This window comes from Rhinolophus ferrumequinum, chromosome 14 (genome assembly GCF_004115265.2).
Source record: "Rhinolophus ferrumequinum isolate MPI-CBG mRhiFer1 chromosome 14, mRhiFer1_v1.p, whole genome shotgun sequence".
Classification (NCBI taxonomy): domain Eukaryota; kingdom Metazoa; phylum Chordata; class Mammalia; order Chiroptera; family Rhinolophidae; genus Rhinolophus; species Rhinolophus ferrumequinum.
This window is the reverse complement of record NC_046297.1, coordinates 13692184-13712451: the sequence shown is the minus strand read 5'-3', so window position 1 is coordinate 13712451 and position 20268 is coordinate 13692184. Positions and strand designations below refer to the sequence as shown.

Below are 20268 nucleotides of genomic sequence, written 5' to 3'. Positions count from 1 at the left end.
TCATGTGCTTATTAACTATTTGTATATTTTCTTTGGAGAAATGTCTTCTCAGATTCTTTGCCCATTTTTAAATGGAGTTATTTGTCTTTTTTGTTGACTTGTAAGTGTTCTTTATATAATCTGGATGCGCACTATTTATCACATATGTGATTTACAAACATTTCTTCTGTTTTGTGGGTTTTCTTTTTAAATTTCCTTATGGTTTCCATTGAAACACAGAAGATCTTAATTTTGATGAAGTCCAATGTATCTCTTTTTCCTTTTGTCACTTGTGCTTGTGGTGTCATATCATCTAAGAAATAATTGCCTAATTCAAGGTTACGGAGATTTACTACTGTGTTTTCTTCTCAGGTTATAGTTTTAGCTTTTACTTTTAGCTCTATAGTCTATTTTGAGTTAATTTTTGTTTATGGTATGAGGGAGGGCTCCAACTTTATTCTTTTGCATGTGGATATACAATTGTCCTCGTATCGTTTGTTGAAAAGACTGTTCTTTCCCCATTGAATTATCTTGGCATCCATGTCAAAAATCAGTTGACTGTAAATGTAAAGTACTCTCAATGCCAGTCTATTGATCTATGTCTTAATTAGCTTAGAGATCAGACTGTGCTCTGTGCTCTCTGTCCCATTGTTCAAGATGGCCCAACTAAATGGTATTTGTTTACCAAACATTTGCTTTTCCATCTCACTGTGAATTACCTTTTTCCCCTTTGAAGTTCCAAACCAATACCCCCTTCTCCTTAGCTCCAGATGGCATATAAACCTCAAATGCCCACCTTGAGCTCCATATTCTTATGGAACCCCCCTATTCTTATGGAATCACTGTAACTACGTACATAATTAATTTGGCTATTTTTTTCCTGTTAATCTGTCCCATGTCAATTTAGTTCTTAGACCAACCAGAAGAACCTAGAAGGGTAGAGGAAAATTTCTTCCTCCCCAACAGTATGAATACCAGTAAAATTATTTTCCTCAACTAAAACTACTTAGACATTTTAGCACCTTGGGTTTATGGGGAAGATTATAATTTGACTTTGCCTTGCATTACATATAGAAATTATTTGGTATTTTAAAAATAAATTATTGTTTTGAAAATATAAAAAGTAAAATACCCACGTTTCAGTGTTTTCTTTTTTATTTTAAACTATTTGTAGTTAAAGTGATCTCTCATTAAATGAGTCCTATCATGTAACAATGACCATTTTGGAAGGCCATTTGGCCTAGGTAGATAAAAGCTATGAGTCAGGATGTAGAGGAGAAATTCTATCTCATTTCTTGATTATCCAGATTTCTAGATTATTGCAGGGGACCCCAGATCAGAAGAAAGCATAGATTCAAGAACAAACAGCAGCTGCAGAAAGATAAAAAAGAATGCAGTAGTGGAAAAAATACAGAAGTGGATGAAGAAAGAGGAGGTAGCTGCAGAAGTCTTTATAGGTCTTGGCAAAGAGGCTCGTACCCACACATGCATTCCTAAGCCTTCTAAAGCTGTATCTCCTTCTGGGAGGGAAATTTCTGAGAGTGGAGTGTGTTGTTGGAACACATCCTCTTAAGTAGTGTGGTTACTGCAATAATTGAATTACCTCTTACCATTTGGATCATATGGCAATATTTTCTGTTGGCAACATTGAGTGTCCAAAGGAGTGAATGTGATTGTTTTATTAAGTCTTTTTAAATCTTATGAGCTGACTTAGGGAAGAGTTGATAGATGTGAAAATGCTTGGCATGGTGAAGGGCACAAAGTAGGCAATGAGAAATGTTGGCTGATATTAACCTGTCCATAATATTCTATAATATTTAATAGCCTTGGCTAGGGAACTCAGCAGACCCAGGTTAAGTGGTCTCCCACTAACTTGTTAAGTGATCCAAAGCAAGTGACTTGATTTTATTTAACTAAATTACTCAAAGGTCCTTTCACTTCTGAAATTATGCAGTTCTATTGCATTCATTTAGGGGGAAAAAGAGTTTTAAATAAAGATTATTCTCTTAATAGATGTGGAAGCTTGTGTTGTTGTTCTCAACTTTTACAATTTTAACTAGGGCACACTACATGAATAAGATTCTTTATTGCATTATCTAAAGCCAACCACTGATTTATTTGAAAACAAAGGGTTTCTTTGCAGTGTCATTTAGCCTGGCATTGCCATGAATCCAAGAATTATTCTACACTAATCGGAGAACAGTAACACAGTTGTACTTAAATTTAGAGTTCCACGCAAGCCATTCAGCAGAGATGAGTTGAGGTGAACAAGAACTTCTAACTTCATTTGCAAAAGTTCTAAAATGTACAGGTGGAATTTACTGCAGGAATCAGTGTAAAGCAGGTTGGAAGCGTGGCTCGGATCCTGCAAAGCTGTCGGAGAAATTGTCGCTACTTTTTGTTCTATTTGTTTTCTGGATCTGTGTGATTTCTGGTAAAAATTTAATGATAATGTAAAATTTAGGAGCATTTCTCCCATTTTGAAATGTTGATGTATGCTGTGACTGTTAGAGAATGCATCAGTGTGGTGGATCATCTTTGTTTTGAAAGGATGCCAATGCCTGGCTTCAAATAAGGCTGTGTGGAATCCTATTCATGTCGTTGTAAAGGAAAAAAAATGCCCTCTTTTTTTTCCCTTTATACTACACGCAACACTCTGAACATTTCTGTACTCTTGTCATCAAATCTGTGGTAGTTTTCCCCACACCAGCCAATTCTGAGACAGTCAGCTGAGTGTCCTACAATTTAACTCAATTCTGACACTGCCTACCTGGAGATTCCACAGGGTAAGGGCTTAGTTCTATATACCTGCCCTCCCCCACCTTCAGCCACAAACCAGCAGTCAAGGTTGTTACCTGTTCTGATCAACAGGCGATAAATCAGTTTCCCTCCACTCCAATTAATTTGCTAGAGAAGCTCACCGAACTTGGGAAAATTGTTTACTTACTAGATTACTGGTTTATTATAAAAGGATATAACTCGGGAGTTTCCATGCGCTCTCAGAGTACCAATCTCCCCACACCTCCATGTGCACGAACTCAGAAGCTCTTCCAACTGCCTCCTTTTGAGATTTTATGGAGGTTTCATTACATAGGCATGGTTGGTTAAATCATTGGCCATTGGTGATTGATTCAACCTCCAGCCCCTCTCTTCCCCAGAGAAGAGAAAATTCCAACCGTCTAATCTAATCAGATCAGTTCCCTGGCAGCCAGTACCCATCCTTAAGTTACCTAGGGGCTTTCCAGAAACTCATTAATGTAAACTCATGTGTGATTGAAAGAGGCTTGTTATATGAATAACAGAAGACACCTACCGTATTTCACCTTCATCAGTCTTATCTCTTAGGAAATTCCAAGGATTTTAGGAGCTCTGTGCCATAAATGGGCAAAGACCAAATATATATATATATATATATATACACACACACACACACACACACACACATATATGTATGTATATATATGTGTATGTATATATATATTTATTAATATAAATCACAATATCACAGTAGTATATCTTGTTTAAAAATTGTTAAAATTATGAGAACCAAAACAATTTTTTCCACCTCTATTAAAAGAATACACTTTAAATATCTGTTTGAGGTTTCATGAAAAAATCAGGAGGCAAGCCATCCAAATGTATGGTGGGTTTTTCTTTTGTTTTTAATTTTAATCTTTTACTATTGAAGTTCATTTATCATAATTCTATGTACATTGCCTTAAGTCCAGTTTTCAAAGGAGGAAAATGTGGAAAACAAGTTGTGAAATACTAACTTAGGTAATGGAGGGTGGTTATGAGTCATTATGGTTTATTGTGTAAGTATGTACAGAAGTAGAAGGAGCTCTCTTAAAATGACAGATTTTCCAAATCCTTAATGAAAAGGATGGTATATAAGTTTAATGAAGTCTCTTCTCATGCGCTTCCTAATCATTAAAATGTAAAGCTTGGGTCAAGTGGAGAAGGTTTCTGGGTAAGTGATTGTGTTGAAGACTTTATGTTTATTGGGTAATTCTATACTACCCTGATTAGCATTTGCTCTTAAGCATTTCTGGGACCCACTAGATCTAACGCTGACCTAGTAGATAGCATTGACTTTTAGACTTATTTTTACAGGTGAAAAGCAAGGAGCACTTTCTCATTTCATCTGAGGTATTCTGCTATAACATTCTGAGCTTAAAAAGCAGTTTTCTTTTACTTTAATGTCTATTATCAAAGTTTACCACTGAGGTTTCTTTTTGTTTTGTTTGTTTGTTTTTTGTCTTTTTTACCTTTTTTTTCTTTTACCACTCAGGTTTCAATTATAATGGTTCTCTCTTATAATTAGAGCAGAATGAGTCTTTGAACTATAGCATTTAATAGAACCTTTATTCAAACTTTAGTGTAATCATATGTAAAAACCAGAATACTACTTCTTTAAAATTTATATATTATAAAATGGTCACAACTGGAATGAATGCTATTGACAAGCATTGGTACATGTTGAAGTAACAGGTTGCCTCTGGTGACTCATTATCTGTTTTCAGCTCCTGTGAGAGATTATACCAACAGTGGTTAAGATTCGGGGTCTGGACTTAGCCAGACCATAATTCAAATAGTGGTTCATCCATCACTTTCAGTTTCCTCGCCTGTAGAATAGGCATAGTCATAGGACATAACTCATAGGGTTGTTACTAAGTTTAAAATAAATAATACTTCTAAAACACTTAACACAGTGCTTAGGATATAGTAGGTGTTCAATAAATGTCAGTAATTAGTAATAGTCTTAATGAATAAAATATTACGGCCTTAACTTTGTTTCTCTTTTGTTAAGTACTTCAAAGAAAGACATATACCACAACTTTTCCTGCATTAAGTCCTAAGAAGCTGTAAGGGAGGAGATCTGGAGAATAGCAAAGAAAGGATTCTTTAGTGATGACCCTTGACCTAAGCATTAAGGCGATAACGCCATTCCTCCCTCAGGTTGTGTTCCCAGGTGTCTGACTCCAGCCCATTGCATTTTGGGGGTTATACTAGCTCTCTGTGGGTGATTAAAGTTACTTTTCCTGGTTTACATGCATCTTGTACTGGTGACTCCCAAATCCATCGTTCCTATCCTGACCTTTATCCTTTGACCTTCAGATTAATATGTCCAATTACCCTACAGGTTGTCCAAAGTCAGCATGTATAAAACAAAATGTATTTTCTTTATCCTTTTCCTGGTACCTCACGCCCACTTTTCATCAATTTCATCTTCCTTTTGTTGTCCCTATTCAATTTACAGTGTCACCATCCACCCAGAAACCTGAGAGGCATTTGAGCTTTGTCTCCATTACTATCTGTATCCTATCATTTACAAAGTCCTGATACCGTGTTTCCCTAAAAATAAGACCTAGCCAGACAATCAGCTCTAATGCGTCTTTTGGAGCAAAAATTAGTATGAGACCCGGTATTATATTACATTATATTACATTACATTATATTATATAAGACCTGGTCTTATAGTAAAATAAGACTTGTATTAATTTTTGCTCCAGAAGGTACATTAGAGCTGATGGTCCGGCTGGGTCTTATTTTCGGGGAAAAACGGTGTTACCTCCTAAATATTTCTCAAGTCTGTCCCATCTGTTCTATGTCTACTGTAGCCTCTTGAGGCTGTCATCATCTTCTGCCTTTCTCAGTGGCCCCTCCTAAGAGATTTTTCTCCCCCCATCTTGATCTCTCCCTTTCTCCATTCATTTTCCACATTGTTTTCAAAGTGATCTAAAGCAAAGATCTAACCATTGTCATTCCTACATAGAAATAACGTTCTTTATTTTTGCAATATCAACTCCGAGATCCTTAGCATGACTTATCAGGCTCTGGTCATCCTCTGACCTCTACTTGTTCTCTGCCGTTTCTAGGCGCATGCTCTCAGCTCCAACAATAGTAATGACTTCCAAACACATTATACTATTTCACCCCTGTGTGCTTGGAATGTTGTCTCTCTATTGTTCACTAACTTGTCCAATTGCTAGTGCTCCGCTCAACAGCCACCTTCTTGAGGACACCTTCCCTAACCTTCATTTTCCTTCCCACACTGCCTCCCAAAACTGAACCACTTGCCTGTCCCCTGTGCTTCCACTGTAACCTCTGGATTCTTCTCTTCTAATCCACTATTATACTGGAATTACAATACAGCCCACGAAGAAGTCGTGGGTGCGGTAAGATACCTGCAATTGGGCTTCTACTTATTTCCAGAGGTGGGAGTCATAGTTGTCATTGAAATTATTTATCAGTATGGGAGCACTAATAAAGTAAGAAAAGAATAAGAAAAAATGCTATTTGGTCCTATGAAAATATGTTAAGTTCAGTCATTTTATGTGGACTGTGTCCCATTTATACTTAAGCACCATAGACTCCCCTTACTGTACCAGAATGCTGACATCTCTGGGGCTCAGCTCTCAACAGTTTTTATCCATTTCATTACATGTCAGGTTTCAGTATATGCAGTTATTTGCTTGTAATATAACACAGCTCATAGAACATAGCAGAACCTCAAAACACGTTTACGTTAATGAATAGTAAACTCCATCTGTGCAAACTGGGCCTTTGTGGTGGAGTGCTCACGTTAGTCTGGTCATCTGCTCACACCTTAAAAAAAGGCTAAAAATAATGGTGGAAAAAAAATCCCCCCCATTCTATCCTGCATACCAGAAGAGACTAATCTTCTTAAAGCTCTATTTTAATTGCATGCCTACCTTTCTTAACCTACAATAGCTCTTTATTAGTTCAAGTCCAGACTCTTCACCCCAATTGCGTATTTAACGAAGCAGTCTGCACAGTTCTTTCAGTTTACTTAATAGGCAGAGTAGGCAGGGGGTATGGATCGGTTGTTCTTACCTGGAGCAGATTTTGACTTTTCAAGTCTAGGCTTTAGCCACAGAGTATAGACTTTCAAGTTATATGTTGGTATACTAAACAAAAACTTTGTATTCATCAAATATTTTTTTTTGAGTGCCCACTGTGGGTTAGGCGCTGTACTGATGGATGACGCTTTGGTGGGAATCAAAATCAACATAACCTCATCCTTCATGGACATCCCGGCCTAATTGTGAAGACAAATCGATAATTATAATCTAGGGTAAAAAGTGGTAAGGCAGGAGCCCACAGCAGGGGCACCTAATCCAGCTATGAGATCAGGAAAGACTTCTCAGGCTCGGGGACATCCAGCTTGATGGCAGTTGATGTGTATTACAGGAACAGCAAGTACAAAAGCCCAATGGGCAGAGAGCCTGGTACACTCAAGAAAGTAAGAGAAGTTTCTTAAGTTTCTCTGTCTGCATTACTGTAGTAGATCATAAAAGAAAGAATGGATATCTCTTTATCTTATCCAGGACCTGCTTGGTCTTTCCCTCCAGGCCTAAACTGTTGAAATCAATGTATTCCTTTCTTTCTTTTAAGTTTCAGGAGGAAAAATAATCAGAATGAATAAAATACGTTTCTGTTGTTTCACTGACATCCAGCTTCTAGTCAAATGTTATGTTGTTTTTAACTTATGTAAATTTCATGCATATAAAATTAGTAAGTCATATTGAGGTGGTATAGACATCACTGCAGTTTGCTCTCACTGTCCCGCAATACCCTCCCCCACTTCTTAGAGCATATTTCCTTCGATCCACTCCTTCGCTCTCCATTGCTGTTAGAATAACATCAGACCCCTTAGCACAGTTGTCAAGACTTGTGGATAGTGTCTCCAATCTACCTCTCTATCTGTCTGTATTTTCTACTCCTCTCCTTTATCCAGACTTACCCTTTGGTCTGCCATACCTTTAACATACCCTCTCTTTTCCTGCTTTTGGGCCTTTACTTACCTTGCCTTAACTGGAATACCATTCTTCTCTTTCACTGCCCATCACACGATGATGCTTTCATGAAAGCTCAGTTCAGATACTTTTATTAAGTCTCTAATTTTCTTGCTATCCTTCCTGCCCCTCTGGTTCTCAACTCAACTCCAAGAATGGTTTTTTCCCTTTTTAATAAGACATATCATAGTCTTTTGTAGGGTCTTTTAAAATGTGGGTTGCAACGCATTAGTGATTTGTGAAGTCAGTTTAGTGGGTTGTGATTTAAAAACTGTAATAAAATAGACTTGAATAGAAAATATTAAAATGTGTTATATGTAAAAAGAGGTAATATTTGTTTCGTGTACTTTTGTTGCAGTTATAGACATATATGAGTGTGTTGACTCATCATGTAAGAAGTATTTCTTACTGTATGTCTTGGTCAAAAAAGTTTGAAACACACTGGTTCGTATCATACTTATGGATTAGCTCCCCAATTAGATTATATGCTACTTTAAGACAGAGACTTCTCACTCAGGCTCGAAATATTTCCACCCTCTCCATTTAATATGTATCTAGGGTGCTTTGTTCATCAAAAATGTTGATTTCCTTTGAACTTGTCTCTAATTCTTCTTAAACCCTGTAACAGCCTCGCCATGAATTTCCCATATAGTTCAGTCGAGGATTGGAATCTCCCAGCTACATTCCCCCTCTGGAAAACTTCCTCTAGGAGTCCTCTGTTCTCCAGGTCCAATCTGGACTACTGCTGCACAGTTGTCATTCTGGGAATTTTTTTGTGCATCTTTCTTGGGTTGGATCCCTTGCTGATATATATATATATATTTTTTTTTTCCTTATTCTGTTATTTTGGTAGAGCACATAGTCCAATAGCTTCCTGAGAAAGAGTACATGGAATGTACTTTTAAAACCTTATATTGTTTAAAAATGTCTGTATTCTATCTTCACATTTGAATGATATTTTGGCTGGGTATAGAAATCTCAGTTGAAAATGGTTTTCCTTCTTTTAAAGGTATTGCTCCATTGTCTTCTGGTTTCCACTGTTGCAGTTAAGAAGCCCTGTCATTCTTATTCCTGAACTTCAGTATGTCACCTCTTTTTTCCTCTCTGGAAGCTCTTAAGTTCTCCTTTATATACATTCTATTTTGAAGTATTATAGTGATCTGCCTTGTGATGTCTCTTCAACCACTGTGCTAGGTACTCAATGCACCCTTTCAATCTGAAATTTATATTATTCATGTCTCAGAAAAATTCTCTGATAATTTCATCCTCACGATTTTCTCTTTCTAGATCTTTGATAAGTAGTGTGTTTGATCTTTTGGATCAGTCCTCTGATTTCCTTACTGGTTCTTCCTGTTTTCCATCTTTTGGTATTTTTGTTGTACTTTCTACAAGAATCTCTCAACTTTATCTTCCAACCTTTCTATTGAATTTTTTGTTTTAGCTGTCATTATTACTTTCCAATAGCTCTTTCTTATTCTCTGATTATGCTTTTTTATTATCTTACTTTTTAAAATATTTTGTTCTTGTTTTCTACATATAATGTTTTCTGTCTCTTTGAAGGTACTTTTTTTTTTTATAGATAAAAACCTTTTGTCTATTCCTGGTATTCTATTTCCTGTTTTTATGTATTCTAGTTTGTTTTAGGATTTTTGTTTGTTTGTTTGTTTGTTTGTTTGTTTGTTTTTTACTTTGGTCCTTTATGTTAGAGGTTTTTCTTCAGTGCTTGAGGATTATTTAAGAGCGATACACTAAAAGAATACATTAAAAACTGAATAAATGTTTTGTGTATCTGGGTGGCACTTGTTAAAGGTGAGCCATCTTTTTTGAAGGGGATCATCCCAGAGTTCATCAACAGCTGTTTTCTCCAGGATCATTCAGTTTTTCCAGATAACAAGCCTTTCATATTTTGCCTGTTGCACCAAATCCTGAGCCTTTTGCCAAATCTGCAGGTTTGGTCAGCTCACTTTTACCTGGTGTCCCTTTTGCAGACCCTCAGGTTTCACCTTCTTCCACTCTGCCCATTTCCTGCTCCTCCATGGCTTTTCTAGCTTCATATGGTATGGAGTTTGGGTTGTGTTTTGTGTTTTCCCTATTGTTTTAAGGTGACTTCTGAGGGAAAGGAGGGAAACATCTATGCCAGCCTCTTAAAACGAGAAATCCTTTCCTGAACTTTTCAATTCACAAGTTTCTCAATATACATCATTAAAAATGGAAAGACTATGCTAATGTTTCTGCTACCCAGGGATGTTGAGACCTAATTAATCAATGTCAATGCATTTATGAAGATAGAATCCTTCTGTAAGTATTAATTAGCATGCTGTTTTCCAGAGAGCATAGAAAGAATGCTGTATAGATTTTAAATCACCTTTTATGGTTTACCATTTCAAAAAAACAAAGTATTTTTTTCCCTTTGTGACTTTAGATTTTGACAGGCCAATGTTTGTTGGTCTCTCGTGGCCAATTCAAATTTCCAGAGTATGGCATCAGGACATGATTCACAATACTACAAAGCATCCTGAATGTGACTTTGTGAAAGTTGTTAGTTCTCATGATGCTAAGGTGTGAAGTTTCCTTTTAAAATAGACTGTTTTATTCTATGACCTCGTTTTAACGTTCTCTTTCTTTTGGAGCATGGTTTTTCCATCTCAGTAACTTCAGTAAAATTTCTTACAGAGTAATTAATTGCTTACAGATAAAATACTATCTTCAAATAAACAGCCATACCATTTTTTGAGTAAATAGTACAGAATACCTGTTTCACAAAGGCCAAGTCTAAACTAGTAAGAAAGCTGGAGCAGACGGAGATCAGGTGTGGTGCCATGTTATAAAGAATGGTACTGTATTACATGTTATTTTAAAATGCTTTGACATGTGTGCCATTTTAGCATAAAGCTAAAAAACCTCTTATCTTTTAAACTTTTAGCCACTTCGCAATTTACTTTTTTTAAAAAAAAAATCCATTTAATTTCCTAAGTCTTCATGAAAAATTAACCCAGTGTATTTACAGCATAGCATGGCAGGTAGAACACAAGACGTAGTGTTGGACAGGCTAGGCTTGCATTCCAGCACTGCTGATTGCTTTGTGAATTTGAACAAGTCACTTAATGTTTCATTTTCTGCATCTGTAAAATGGAGTTAATAAGGTTTCCTATGGGGATTACATGAGAGATTGCACGTGAAATCCTTAGCACAGGGCTTGGCTCCATAAATGTTAGCTCGTTCTACTGAGGTATGTAAAGCATCTAGCATATAGGGCCTTTCCCTCCTACCTTCCTCCTACATGCTTAGGAGGTTCTGCTGAGTCAAAACTACCAGTAGGAAGTTATATAATACAGATCCTTTCTTCTAATTCTTAGAAGATTTAATTTGGAGATAGTTTTGGTAAATTCAAAAAAAAATACTGCTATTAAAGTAGTATTTATTTATGCTCAGAGCTTTCTAAAGAGTTGATCCTGTCTGTGCTGAATTAGCAATCTATAAAAACAACAGTAAGTTGCTGGAGGGAATTCCAAATTTTTGAAATCATGTATTTGCCAAGCTACTCAGGCTTTGGGTATTACTTAGGAGAATTTATAAATATGTCAAGCCTTGATAGATTCTTCCTTTTTATGCTAATGTACTGTAAATATGCTGGGCTCATCCTGCCTGTGGGCTGTGTTTTGTCTGGGATCCTCCTGGACCTGACTTAATGCTCACTCATGCTAGGGGTCCACAAGACCAGGGCAACCCTGCCCTGACTCGCATTTCCCTCTAACACCACTGATTCTGAGATCAATAAACTGTACTCTGACAAGGAGAAGGAGCAGGCTCATCAATTTTAATTTTGAAAACTGCTGGCATACTACTGTCATCAATTTGTCTGGGTTACTTTTGTGAAGATGCTGGACTCATCAATTTGAAACCCATCACGTCAAAGTTGGTCATTAGGATCTTCTGACTTTGCTATTAAATTATTTCTGGTGAAACTCACCAAATATTCTAGTTGTATGAATTTTCATGTGAGAGAATGGTGAAGAAAATATGGAATAAGGAATAGATCCATTTTGTATTATTCAGAAAATTATTCTTTAATACACCTTCTGAAATAAAGTTCCTTTGGTCCACATATAACAAAATGGGCGAAATTTGATTTGTTTTATTTGATAGAAAAATTATTATTTTATTACTGGGCTTTTTTTTTTGCATTTGTAACACATTTTCTGAATTTTGAAGGTAAATATTATGTAGCTTTATGGATACTTTTTTTTTTTACTACACTAAAAATCTCCATTTATATTTTTTAATTTAAAAAGTAAAAGGTTTAACATTCTGGGGATATAGTGGACTTAGATTTGAATTGTTTAAAATGTTTTTTGTAAACTATTCACTCTCTTTTAACATATTTTTGAACACGTGTAAGAGAATATTCATAGCATATGTGCATAGTATAAAGAATAACAATAAACCAATATTCATGTATTAACACCCAGTTTAAGAAATAGAATATTAGCAACACATTAGATTCCCCATGTGCTCTTCTCCAATTCAGTTCACCTCCCTCCATCCCCCAAGAAACCATGGTAAAACTTTGTATTTATTATTCCCTTGACTTCGTGTAAAACTAGATTTTGCAGCATTTTTGTTTATCCCTAAACATAAATTACTGATTTTTTTGTTTTTGAAACTTATAAATGGAATAATTTCCCCTGATACTTTCTTGTAACATGGTGTTGGTGTCATTCATCCATATGTACAGATGTGTTTCAAGTATTTTCACGTCTGTGTAATATTCCATCAAACGACTACCCCACAATTTAGTTATCTATTTAGTTATCTGTTCTTCTCTTAATGGACTTTTGGGTCATTACTAGTTTTTTGGCTAATGCAAACATTGACTTCTTATACATGTCCCTTGTTGCACATGAGTGAAAGTGGAATTGCTAGACCAATTGAGTAATTTCTGAATTTCATGAAACATGCAATTTGCTTTTCTTTGAATTTAAGGGGGATTTGAGATTAAGGCAACTTATTTTAAATCAATGGTTTGTAATTTTGTATCAACTTTAACCAGTCTTTTCTCGGAAAAAATAGTTTGCTTTTAAAATTATTTAGAGATAATGGATTTATTCAGAAAGGTCATGAAGTAAAGAATTCGAGATTTTTTAGATATATTAATATACAGGTGTAGCGATACAGATATGAAATACAGACACAGTAAATTTCAAGGATCAGAATATATATTAATAATAATGGCTAACTTTTCTTAAATACATACAGAACAGGAGGACTATCCTGGTACATGCCAATTGAATATCAGCCACTGCCTGGAATTAATTTTGGGGATGTGTGTGTGTGTGTGTGTGTGTGTGTGTGTGTGTGTGTGTGTGTAAATCTCTGACTAAGGGAAGTGAAAAAACTGCCTTCAGATTTCTTGATTTTTGGACAAAAACAAAACGTGGGGGGAGTTTCTATTCATTCAGCTTGTTTTGATTCCCAGTGCAATCGAAATTGTCTGGAAGTAAGATGGACTGAAGATACGGAATTAATTTTTCACTTTGATGTTGGAAATTCTAGAAAAGATGAGCCAATATGTGATCATAATTGTTAACTTTATAATTAGTGTTTATTGCCAAAATGTTCCTTTGTGTATATCGGGAAATGTTTTATGTATGAAATTCATGTACATTTCTGATATAATGCCCTCTTCTGAAAAATCCTTGTTTTATAACTGTCTAAAATTCTCTCACCTTTTAGCTCTCCTCCCTTCGTCACTACCGCCCTACTTAAGACATTTATTTTTGCCCCTGCCTGAGCCAAGCACCTATTTTTCTAAGTGCTAGAGATGTAATAAGAAACAAGATCCAATTCTATCCTCAAAATTTTCAGTGGGAGAGAGAGAGATGTAAACAGGTAATTCCCAGGCATTTTTCTTTGGTAAATGTTGATTCATATTTAGTCTAAAAAAGAGGTAAGGAAAAGCCTTGACTATTAAGATATTTTTAAAAATCTGTTCTTTGGTTAAAAAGAAATACTCAGTACATTTAAATGCTTGTTTACTTATTAATTTTTATTGATCATTTTTATACATCTATTTTCAAAGCTTAAAAGAAAAAGAAAAATCATTTATTATGAGCTTCCTAAAATATCACTCTGTTTTCTTGTTTGGATTTCTTGAAAAAGGGGAACTGCTTTTCTCATTGCTTCAAGTGTTTTGTATTTTTAATTCCATGAGTCATGACTTCTGGAAACTTCTTATTCAGAAAACATTTAGCAGTCATTGATCACATCTTGTGATTATTTTAGTGAAATCATAAGTATGGCATGATATTTAGAACTATGTAAACAACACATAGGATGGTGCCTTGAGTCGCATATACTCATACACTTAATAAATATTGCTTCACGCTAAGAAAAAATAGTACACCATATGAATGATCTCTGGTTATTGACTGTCATTTATTGAGAAGTCAATCTAATAGGGATTAAAAAGTGTCCAGTAGATTCGGCCATGAGGATAGCATTGTGCTATGTGCCAACGCAGTTTGGGAAGTGAGGGGTGGCAGCTGATGACACAGGGTTGAGGATTGAACAGTAGAGGAGGAGGAGAAGGAAACGTGGACTCTGTTCATTCAGTAAAGCGTAGTGAGTGTGTATTAGGGTGACTAACCACCCAGGACTGCAGGGTTTCCTGAGATTCAGGATGGTTAGTGTTAAAACCAGGACAATCGCAGGCAAAAAGGAGCAATTGGTTGCTCTACGAGCTAGATTCTGTGCGAGATTCTGAGGTTGAAAAAATAGACATACAAAGAGAGTATTATATAACATGATAATTTAGGATGTAAATTTAAGGTGCCATGGGAACACAAAAAGGGACACTCCCCAGTTTGCAGAAGATGGTCAGAAAGAAGTTGTGAAGGAGAAGGTGAAATGAATCCAGAGAAAAAATAGTAGTTACCCCAACAAAACCTGGGGGGTGAAGGGAGAACATACTATTTCGGGCACAGAAAGCAGGCAGCATTTGGTTTTTATTGAAACACAAGTCGTTTTTTTTCCCAGAAACAGAAGGGAAAGTCGCTAAAGTCCCTGGGGAAGGGAGCCCAGGTGCTTATGCCACAGCAGTTTGGGGATGTGGTAGGATGTTGATGGAGATAAAATCTGGCGGCCTCCATGTTTTCAGTGAGTCTGGGTCATTGCTGAAGGAGAGCGAGAAGAAAGGGGGATCGCAGTTTCTGACAATGGTCAGAAGAGGTCTGAGAACTACAAAGCATTAAAAGAAATAGCTAACACTTACTGAACGCGTCCTTTGTTTCAGGCACTAAATATGTTATAAACATTATCACATTTAATTATCACAACAGTCACAATTAATAGATACTGTTACAATCTCCATTTTACAGATGAGGAAACTGAGGCGTAAAGAAGTTAACACTAGCCCAAGGTTACACATTTTCGAAGAGGTAGAAATCCGAATTCTGTAGGTTCTATGGAGTCCTTCACTCTTTACCTGCATGTAGTACATTTCCACAGGTGACTTCACATGACACTAACAACCACCTCTAGGGTATTATTATCCTCAGGTGAAGGGACAGTCACCAAGGTAGAATCTTGTTCAAAGTCACATAGGTAGTCAAAATATGTGGTTAGGCAACATGTAGGAGAGAATAACTAAAGACACTGTAAAGTGCTGAGACTTCCTTTCCCCACATTACATACTTTCCCAACTTCAAAAGAAGAGAACATGATCCCACCCTGTCCATATCCAGAAGAATTCTAGCCATTCATTTGTATGTTGGTCGTTTTAATTCAAATTCTCCTAGAAGTCATGGATACTACTTCTTAACTCCTAACCAAGTTACAAGTTACAAGATGAGTAGTGGCCCTAGACATCAAATGCCCTTACGAACCCCTGAACTCCCTTTGCCCTCTGAGGGAGTTCACCTTTAGGAGGTGGTCATGACTCTTTTAAGCTATGTTTGGTTAGCAATCTCCTATTGCAGTTTGAGAGAAAACTTCAGGAGCCTATAAGTGGGACTGGACTCCCAGAGCTTCAGCAGAATTGGCTGTTAAAGATTGGGGTTGATGTCCCCCCAAAGGCAGACAAGGCCCCCAGTAGCATGGAGTGGAGTTGGTTTGTATATTTGAGATATTCACAGTTCAGGGGCTTTCTTGTTTAAGTGGTGACCAGTTTTGACTTTAGATAATTTCTGCATTGCTTTAGATGAGGAACGAAAGAGAAGGCAAAGTTAAAGAACCTTGCCCCATTTTTATATCGCTAGTTAATGACTGACCTAGGACTAGAGTTAAGCCCTTACCCCTCCCCACCTCGTTACCTAGGACTCCAGTGGGATTAAAAGCCAGTTAGACTTTACCACCAAGATTACTGATTTGCTGGTAGATTTCATGAGGATGGTGGCTGCCTCAGTATTCAGACTGCTTCCCAGGTGGGTTCATGGACCTGGAGCTTTCATCGATGAAACTCTGTAATGCTGTGACACCACACAGCATTCCCTCCGTCACTCATTGAGTGAGCCTCGTATGTCAAGCACTAAACCACACTAAACCCTGTGGACCCAGGGTGAACGTGACAGGCAACAATCTCTGCCCTCGTGATACTTAGGGTTTGATAGGAGAGACGGTCATAAAACAATTACACTGAGTGTTTAATTCCATTTGTGTGATAAATGCTATGTAGGATAAGTACTGGATACTGTGTAAGTATAACAAGGGCCCTTACTTAAGTTGAGGGTTAAGGAGAGCTTCCCTAAGGAAGTACAGTTCAGGCTGATTCCCAAACTGAATTGTGTAACCTCCACCCCAGTTCTTATGTTGAAGTGCTAACTTACAGCACCTCAGAATGTGTATTTGAAGATAGGGGCTCTAAAGTAATTGAGATTGAATAAGATTAGGGTGGATACGACTAACCCAATACATTGGTGACCTTCTAAGAACAGGAGATTTGGACCTGGAGGACCATGTGAAGACACATGTGAAGACACAGGAAAAGATGGTCCTCTACAAGCCAAGGAGAGAGGCCTCAGAAGAAACCAACCCTGCAGACACCTTAATGTCAATATTTAGCCTCTAGAATTGTGAGGAAATAAATATTGTTGTTTAAGCCACCCAGTCTGTGGCACTTTGGTATGACAGCCCTAGTTGACTGATGCACCAAAGAAAAGTAGAGATATGAGTATTCCAGGTGGAGTGAATGCATGGAGACTCAGAGGGCCCTTGTGGCTGGCTAGTTTAGCATTGAAAAGGACTCACTCCATCAAGTTGGAGTACAAGGAATAAAGAGAATAGCATGTTACCCACATGTATAAAACCAGATACCTGTTTAAGATAATGGATTTCCAAAGACTAACAGAGATTCATGAAATTGAATCATGCATCTGTTGTTTTTCAAAGATAATAATAATCTGGATCTGTAATATTATATGTTTATGTATTTATTGATGGCCCAGTGTTCCCTGACGTTATCACGTGTAGACCTGCTTCTAAAGTGTATTATAGATGCTCACGGGGTTCTTTTGCTTGGAAGGGCCTTTATCTGCCTTTGTGCCCCTGAAAATCCAATGCATAGTTCAAAATAAATAAAATCTTATGTACATGGTACCTTTCTGATTACTTGTCTGTCCTCTTTTACTGATTGTGTATAACAGTGGTTCCTAAACGTTTTGGTTTCAGAACCCGTTACACTTTTAAGAAAATTATTGAGGGCCCCAAAGAGTTTGTATTTATGTATGTTATCGATATTTACTATATAAGAAGTCAAAACTGAGAAATTTTTTAAAATTTATTTAAATTAAAAATATATAACATTACATATTAACATAAAAATATATTTTTTATTAAAAAAAAGTTTTTCCCAAGACTGAAAAAAAATTGAGATTAGCATTATTTTACATATTTCAAATCTCTTTATATGTGGCTTAATAGGAGACAGCTGGAACCTTATACCTGCTTCTGCATTCAAACTGTTACAATAGGTTGTTTTGACTGAAGTATAAAAAAGTCAGGCCTCACAATGATACATGTAGGGAAAAGTAGGGATATTTTAATAGCCTTTTTCAGAAAGTTGTGGAGATTCTTCTGTGATACTATATCAAGATTTGACAAGTGGTAGTTTCTTAAAGATTAGATGCAATGTGGGCTCTGAATCCATATCAGTATATACTCATTTATATTAACATCCATTGGTCATTGTGTTAGTTTCCTACGGCTGCTGTAACAAATTAACACAAACGCCGTGGCTTAAAACAACAAAAATTTATTCTCTTCACAGTTCTGGAGGCCAAAAGTCCGAAATCAAGGTATCAGCTGGGCTGCATTCTCTCCACAAACTCCAGGAGACAATTGTTCCTTATCTCTTGTAGTTTCTGGTGGTTATCTCCATCTTCGTATGGCCTTCTCATCCATGTGTCTCTGTGCTTCTCCTGTTCTGTCTCTTAGAGAGACTCTTGTCATTGGATTTAGGGCTCACCTACATAATACAAATGATCTCATCTCAGGACCCTTTCCGGGGCCACTATTTAACTCACTACAGTCATCTTAACATTTTGAATGGATCTTTGATGCATGCACAGTTTCGTAACTTCATGCATTAGTCATTTGGAAAATATTGGTTCACTCATTTATACAGCTCTTCCAAATGTTGACACATTTCATTTAACAACATTTTTAAAAAATCACATTTGTTAATATCACCAACTGAGTACATCAGAAAAACCTTTCAATGGAGGGAAGCAGTCAAGCAGAGACAAATTTTCCAAAACTCTCTATTTCACTTTCGAGCTTGAATTTTATCATTGCCAACAAATACATTGAGTTGTTTTCCTTGATGTGACAGGCTTACTTTGTTCATTTTCAAGAAAATGTCTGCCAAATATCCAAGTTTGGCAAATACCATCATTTGTCAGTAGTCCTTTTGAGTAAAAATGGTGTTCTACGTAAAAGCAGCTACTAGTTCAAGCTTTTCACTTGACCAGTCACACAAGGAAAGTCTTTCCCTCTTGACAATTATTAGACTGTGGTATACAGCAGAAGTGCTTTATGCATACTTCGATTTTGTCACACAGAATCAAGGGTACTCAAGGGTCAAGATTTTTAAAAGTTAATAATTTTTACTGCTTTATCAAGGACGTCCTTAAGTGAACTTGGCTTCTTTCTCTTTTTAAACTGCAAGTGAGTGATGGAAGAGAATACAGTGACTACTAGCCCGGCAGTGCCACGGCCTTGGTTCATGCCAAGGCACAGGCAGTTCTAGCCACTACTGCTTTTCACCGTCAGTGCAAATGTCAACACAGTGAAAAAGGTAAATAACATCTTCATGTTACTATGAAAATAGTTTAACCTCAGAGACCCCCTCAAAGGATCTTAGGGCCTTCTAGGGGTACATGGACTATACTTTGAAAACTGCTGTTATATACCATTTAGTTTAGAATTAAATCATCATAGACTGATTACATTTTTAACAGATGTAGATATAGATTTTATTAAAGTATTGTTGACATACAATATTATGTTAGTTTCAGGTGTACAGCATAACGATTTGACATTTATATGTCTTACAAAGTGGTCACCATGATAAGTCTAGTAGCCATCTATCACCGTACAAAGTTATTATGATATTATTAACTATATTCCCTATGCTGTACATTAAATCCCCGTGACTTATTTATTTTTATTAGGTTTGTATCTCTTTATCCCCTTCACCTTTTTCACCCTTCTCCTCACCCTACTCCTCTCTGGCAACCATCAATTTGTTCTGTCTATAACATGTGTGTTTCTTAACTCATTAATAGGACTGTTTCCTTAGAAATGAAATATTAAAAAAAAAATAGTACAGGAAGAGTTATAATAAAAAGCAGCAGTCTCCCAACTGACCATTCCTCTGAATCAAATATTGTTTTAAGGAAAAAAAAAACCTTTTATTATAGAAAATTTCAAAGATAAAAAATGGCCTTTATAGTGTAATTAGCTTCCATAAACATGTTGCCCAGTTTCAACATTTATCTTCTTATTGCTAAATCTTATTCAGCTAATCACCACCACACAGAGACAGTTTTGCAGCAAATCTGAGACAGCAGGTCATCTCATCCATAAATATTTCAGTATTATCTCTACAATATTGACTTTTTTTAAAAACAGCATAATAACATCATCATACCAAAAAAATCCCCAATGATTTCTTAATGTCTTTAGATAGTGAGTCATGCTTAAATTTCTTCACTTGCCTCATAATATTTTTAGTTTGTTTAGTCCAAGAAAGTTCCAAGTAATATCCATATATTACAATTGGTAGTTAAAAATTATCTTTTTAAGTCTTTTAATTTATATGCTTCCTGCCTTTCTTTTTTCCATTGTAAGTTGTGTAATGAAGAAACAAGGTCATTTTTCCTGTAAAGTTCCCCATTAAATTTTGCTGATTGCATCCCTGAAATGTTACTTACCAAGCACCTTGGACCCCTGTGTTTCTTATAAATTGAAAGTT

At 36.4% G+C, this 20268-nt stretch overlaps 1 protein-coding gene across 2 annotated transcripts in view; it reads left to right on the top strand.

Moving 5' to 3' along the window:
- Positions 1-20268, top strand: part of SGK3 (serum/glucocorticoid regulated kinase family member 3) — a 107473-nt gene that overhangs the window by 10485 nt on the left and 76720 nt on the right. The window lies entirely within an intron of this gene.